General features: G+C 29.3%; 1 long non-coding RNA gene across 1 annotated transcript; it reads right to left on the reverse strand.

The window, feature by feature from the left end:
* Nucleotides 1–4,153: 4,153 nt before the first annotated feature.
* Nucleotides 4,154–5,915, reverse strand: LOC134266695 (uncharacterized). Its single transcript, XR_009992024.1, has 3 exons — nucleotides 5,618–5,915; nucleotides 5,357–5,413; nucleotides 4,154–4,724 (listed from the first exon to the last, which is right to left on the reverse strand). It is a non-coding gene; the product is annotated as an uncharacterized LOC134266695 (long non-coding RNA).
* Between the last annotated feature and the right edge of the window lie 970 nt (nucleotides 5,916–6,885).

Here is a 6,885-nt window from a genome sequence, read left to right on the forward strand (position 1 = left end):
TTATTAAGGAGGAATGCCACACCAACTTTTTATTTTATAGATCTCCGAGTCAACCTTTTTAAACAATGGTTTCAGCATTGAAAGGTCGACATTAGCTCTTAATTATTTTATATGAATTTTTTTGTATTTTTTCGAAGAAAACGAATAAAATTAATTACATATAAATTAGGTGCTTCCTTCTAAAATTTTTGCTGTAAATGAATGCATCACATGAATACCTAATAAAATATGTAAAGAAAGTCGGATTAGACTTTTTAATTTTTTTTATAAAAAAATATTTATTAAAATAAAACATCTAATTTGTGAATATTTTTTAAACTTGTGGTTAAAATCTTCTTAAAACCAGCCACAACTGGGGAGAACATGTTCATTAATCATATTTATAAAAGAAATTGAAACGAAGTAGCCAAATTTTAGAGAAATTATTTTTTTTTAATTTTGGCCAATCCCGATCAAAATTAAACCGATCCCGACTATAATTGTACAATTATTGGAAATAAATAACATTTTCCTTAGAACACTAGTCTGATGAGGTGTTATAAGGATTAAAACATTATAGAACCTGACAATGAAATAGATTTATTCATTGTAAATACATTAAGAGGGAATAAATTATCATTTTATTCATTTTGTATTATTTTTGATCGGGATCAGTTTAATTTTGATCGGGTTAGGTCCAAATATCAAAAAAATTAATTTCTCTAAAATTTCTCAATTTCGTTTCAATTTCTTTTAAAAATATGATTGACAAACATGTTGTCCTTAGTTGTGACTAGTTTTATGGTGTTTTTAACCATAGGTTTAAAAAAATTTTTACAAATAATGTGTTTTATTTTCATAAATAATTTTTTATAAAAAATATCAAAAAGTCTAACCAAACTTTCTTTTCATATTTTATAAGATATTCATGTGATGCATTCATTTACAGCAAAATTTTTACAAGAAAGCATCTAATTTGGATGTAATTAATTTTTTTCATTTTCTTTGAAAAAATACAAAAAAATTCATATAAAATAATTAAGAGCTTATATCGGCCTTTCAATGCTGAAACCATTGTTTATAAAGGATGACTCATAGGTCCATAAAATAAAAAATTGGTGTGGCATTCTACCTTAAGTGAGAAAAAAGCATTTCTAAAAAAGAGAAAAAAAGTCCCTACGTACGGGGCTTGAACTCGGGAGCTCTCACATGGGAGGCGAGAAACATACCACTCGACCACGGATTCGCTTTATATGTTGTTAAGTATATGCAGAAGTGAAGTCACATACCTGTATATATTCACATCTACATCTACATTATCATCGTTCCATCAACCCTGATGATTATACGCTGGCCCTGCGCAAACGGACCTCTAAATATTAATTATAAAACGTATGTGAAAAAAAGAAAAAAAAAGAACTAAGTGCCATAGAAGGTATAAATAAACCTAGTGCAATGAAAAAAAAAATACAAAATTGTGCATTAAAAATGTGTATTTACATTGTATACTACTTGTTTATATAAATATAAGAGTAATCATAGACCTAAAGCAAAAGATATCATTACTTATTTTTCTTTTAATAAAAGATAATATAAATAGCCCTTATCTTGTGTTTATTGTTAGGTACATGTAGGTGTTATTCCTTATTAAAAGAAAATAGTAGCGTCATGTGCCTTGTTATTCATTATGTTGAGTTTTTATCTTCACCTGATTGCGGTATACATGTTGTAGTACTATTAGAACCATTTATTGTTATTGATGCTTTTAAAGGTACTTGGACACAGATTTGAAGTTATTATTTTCTCTATAATATTACGTCTAATATATTTCAATAGCATTTCACACAAAAATTAATTAAAATTCTTATTTCTTTTACAAGATATTGAAATTTCAAATTTTTCGGCGGGTTTGATTGGTATATTCGTTGCACTCTCACAAGTTTAATTTTATTCTTTATCCTTAGGTAAAGTGGCAATCTCGTTTTGTATAAATGATAAATATTAAGGTAGTTCTATACTCGGCACTAAATGGGCTCAATCTTTAAAAATCTGCTTTTATAAGATAGACATACATCCCAGCAATGGATAGACACAAGAAAAATTATATGTCAACATGTTCACTTTTCCGCTATAGCCTATCGGAGTATATACCCCGAAATGTAAAATACTAAATTTTACCTGTTCTAGATTTTGTTGTATATAAATTAATTTACGTCTAAATATTCAACTTTAATACCCAAAATAGAGTAGAAACATGTTATTAAACAATAAAATATCATTGTTTTGCATGAATCATTATAAATAGATGCACTTTGTTAGGCTATTGTATCAAAATTTAATGTGAGAAAATATGCTTCCCAGGACAATCTCGGTCATTTACAAAAAAATTATGGACTCAAACTTCGTAAATTTGCATTATTTTTACTAAATTATGTTTAAGAAAAATAATAAGCTTAAAAAAATTATATGTTGACATATTACTTTTCGTGGTATGAGCTCTACACTAAAGGTACCCCCCTATTTTCTTTCTTCCAGAAGTAATGTATTGCCACATATTTCTGTATTACTGTTAATGTTTGAGTGTATACTTGTATTAACAAGCTTGTACATTATTTAAAACAATACTTATACACACCCAAAACCTATTGTACCTTAAATTTATCTTATTTTACTAAAAAAAAAACAAAAAACACACACACTTGTCTTTAAATTGGAGACGATGAAAATGAAAGAAATTCACTGATTCTCAGAAACTGGTTGATTTTGTTACAGAAAGTAACAAAGTATGCTGTAGTGAATCAACTTTTGTCAAATACTTTTTCAAAAGATAATTTTGAATTTGGGGTTCGTGGGTAGGCAGGTTGGGGGAGGGGGTATGTGTTTTATGCAATTATTATTATTTAAAGTAAATTTTGTAATGTTTGATTAGTAAAATCCATAAATTTTCTAAGTCAAATCGTAGTCATTACTTTTCTTCCGAATTATCACTATTAGCTTCAACTTGGCCGCTGACAATAGTCGCCTCGATAGTTTGATACAGTCATGTTCTGATGTAACAAGTATATGGTCCGTGTTTTCGACGCGGCATATCATACATGCATCATTCACAGAAATATCGTTTTATTACCTAATTATTTCTGTCAACCGAAAGTTGTTCCCAGCCCCTCCTTTTAATTAATTTATCCTTAAACTGTACAATATGTGTTTGTTGACGCGACCGACTTCGAGCAAAATCGTTACCGGATATTTAAAACGCTAAGTAAAAGTCAAACCAATATAGTTAAAAACTCTCATCTCGGAAAAAAGACGCGCGGTTCCGGTTTTACTATTCGTAAATGACGTAGTGCGAGTATAGAACTACTTTAATACTATAATCCATAAAATTCAGAGTAGACACGTTCGAAAGCAAAACAAACACACAATATATTGTCAGTCCGTGCAGTTGTGCTTAGCAGACTGTGACAATTTAACGCACCCGGTGAATTCTAAATATAAACAATAACAGAACTCGAGCCCTGTTTACAAAAACTGTGTACACTGTAAAAAATAAGTGTTTTATAAATAAACACCATATTGCAACAGATAATAAACACTTCAACACGTTTAGAATTTAAAACCTCAAGAAGTGTTTAAGAAATAAACACGTTAGAATGTTTAAATTCTAAACACACGAGGTTTAATATTCAACACTTCAAAAACACAAAATGTTTAAAGATTAAACACTGAATAAACACTTAGAGTTTACTACATAAACACCATCAGTGTTTAAAATTTAAACATTTCATGTTTAATTAATAAACGTGTTCAACCTAAACATTTAAACACTTAAACATGTTTATTTGATGCAACAGATAATAATCACTTAAACATGTTTAAAGGTCAATTTTTAAACACTTCAACGTGTTTATTTTACAAAATGAATAAATACTTAAACGTGTTTATAAGTTTTCAACATTTTTATTTGAAACAAATATAAATCAGTACAAAACACACTGCGGTTGATAATGAATACCTGGTATGTTGTACATAAAGCTATTTTTAATTAATAATTGATTTTATGTTGATTGAGGGTTCAAACTTTATAAACAACTGAAACATTAAATAACACGTTTACCAACACATGGACACATTATTCAATTTTGGTTGAAAAAAATAGCATTCTCAAAATAAACTAGCATGAAGATGTAAAATCTGTTTAAACTAAACTCCAATAAATTGGTGTCGGGAGGGCGGGGGAGGGTCTTTGAAATATGAAAAAAAACATAATCGCTTAATAAAATGAAATGTTTTTCATCAGTAAAATTTAAAACATTTTTTAAAAAATAGGTTAAACCATCCTTTACATCTTTTTTAATAAATAAAACAAGCAAAATGATAAAATAATATGATACAAAAAACTGAAAATGATATTTGTTGTCTTGGTACAGCATGAATTATATGTACTTGTATTACACTAATAAATCTAGTTGTAAATGTTACAAGTTTATACTTTCACAAATATTCAGAGTTTTAACCAAATAAAGAAATTTTTCCAGTTTTGAATTGTAAAGGACCAGTTCTTGCTACTAAACAAGAGATGCCGGGGTATCACTCACTCAATATCCATATAATATTCGAACCGAGTTAAACAGTCTAGCTCCTCTGGTTGCGGGTAAAATTCAGGTTCTTCTACAACGGGTGATGATCTCCAGTTTTCCATTCTCCAAAATTGCATTCACCCGAAGTAGTTCTAATTTCTTCATATCCTGAAAGATGGATGAAAAAAATATTCACTATGCAAATTCAGATAATTATCTGTAAAAGAATAGATCCACATAAATATCGAAAAAAAATGTTTGTTATTGTTCACGCCAATTTAAATTATATTATACATACTGAGAAACAAGTTTGGAATAAAAATCTGCAATTCAAATACCTGTAAATCATACATGTATAAGCGTACATGTACAGTCTGTACACTAAAAAAAAATAAATGTTCATGTACCTGGAAGGAACAACCCAACAGCAAAAATTAAGAGAATGGGGGGGGGGCTACCTTGTCCCAAGGCATTTCTATCACGTATCACACTCCCTCAAAAAAAGTAAAGTTTCCTTGAAGAATACATGTACGTGCACGGGCTGGAGATGAAATTATTGTTGGTCGATGCGCTAGCTGCAGATCTTTAGCGTAATAGTTTTATGTATTAGTTATGGTCAAAGGGAAATACATAAAAACCATAACGCTACAGATCTGCAGCTAGTACATGTGCGAATGTGGTATTGTTGCATGTTAAGGAGCATAAATATTAGCAAGGGTAGGTTCCTTATTGGATTATTTTCATTTATCAGTAACCAATGGTGTGTGTGTGGGGGGGGGGCTTTTTCTTTTAAGACTCACCTCTCTCGGTTAAGTATGATCTTCGTTCTCAGGATTCACAGTACCAGATGAATGTCCCTGCAAATTTTAAAATTAGATATCAAGACTATATAGCTACATAAGCATTTATTTGTCTACCTCTGCGCATGGCCAGATTGCACTCAGACGATTACTAACTATAGGAAGCAATCCTGCATTTCATAAATGAAAAACATTTTAGATCTCTAATGTATTCAGCATTCTTTTTTAAAAGATTTTACGTAAAGAAATGTATAAATATACCTCTTATTTCCTTGCTAGATATGGCGTTTCTTGTCAGTATATGCGTGATTCTGCATCTTCTGCGTTCAAATGGCATGTTATGACATAATCAACTGCGTCATTTTCTATCATAACGTATTAAACACTGGTGTTTAATTTGCAATTTCAATATAAATGCTATGTGTTTAATTTATAAATATATATGATTAAGAAATGAACACTCGTGTTAAACACCGGTGATTAAAATAACGATACAATTATAGAAAATATCATAATATTTGTTTCTATTTCCTCTTTAACAGTTTCTGAAAATTTTGAAATTTTGGCACAGAATTACTACCAATTAATGTCAATTGTGAATGTCTTTGGTATGATCTAAAGTCAACATATTCCCTTGCTATTCGTACTTTTTTTTCTGTGTCGATAAATATCTAATATTTTGTGCGGAATTACTTCGTAAATTAAGACATTGTAACAGTGACAAATTCATACAGCAGATACTAAGAAGCAACACTTAATTTATTTTTTGATTTGATGCATATGAATGTTACGTGTTTAAGACGGATGATTAAACACCCTACTTATTGAACACCAGTTTAAACATCAGTGTTTATATATAAAACGCAAGTGTTTTGTAAACGTACTATGTTTAATTGTAAAACACGACTGTTTAAAAATTAAACACAAGTTAAACATCATTTTTTACAGTGTACATAACACGAGTGTGCTCGATTTTCTAAACTCTGCACGCATCTCTTAGTTCGGAATGACGATACTTGTGAAGGTGTTTTGCTTTCTAACATTTCTACTCTGAATAAAATTATTTTTCTTGATAAAAGTTTTATTATTTCTCATTAAAACACATCAAAATTGCCACTTTTGCTAAGGATAAAGAATAAAGTTAAAATTTGTGAAAGTGCAAGGATGTGTCAATCAAACCCGCCAAAAAATTTAAAGTTTTAATAACTTTTTAACGAAATACGATTTTTAATTAATTTTTGTGTGACATGCTAGTAAAATATATAATTCGTGATGTTATACAGAAAAAATGAGAAAATATATATTAACTTCAAATCTGTGTCCAAGTACCTTTAACATATTTTAAAAATACGACTAAACTCACTGACATGTAACGTTGGTAAAACCCTGGTACACAGAATCAATTTCTTTCGTATACATTGCACATGTGTATACCATATTTATAAACACCTCCCTTTCAAAAAAAAATTAATTAAAAAAAACTTGTAACCTTTCTTAACAGGTTTTCTTCGTTATGAATATAGTTCCTT

Source organism: Saccostrea cucullata, unplaced genomic scaffold (assembly GCF_032062105.1).
Source record: "Saccostrea cucullata isolate Sc308-1 unplaced genomic scaffold, CSIRO_AGI_Scuc_v1 ctg11693, whole genome shotgun sequence".
NCBI lineage: Eukaryota > Metazoa > Mollusca > Bivalvia > Ostreida > Ostreidae > Saccostrea > Saccostrea cuccullata.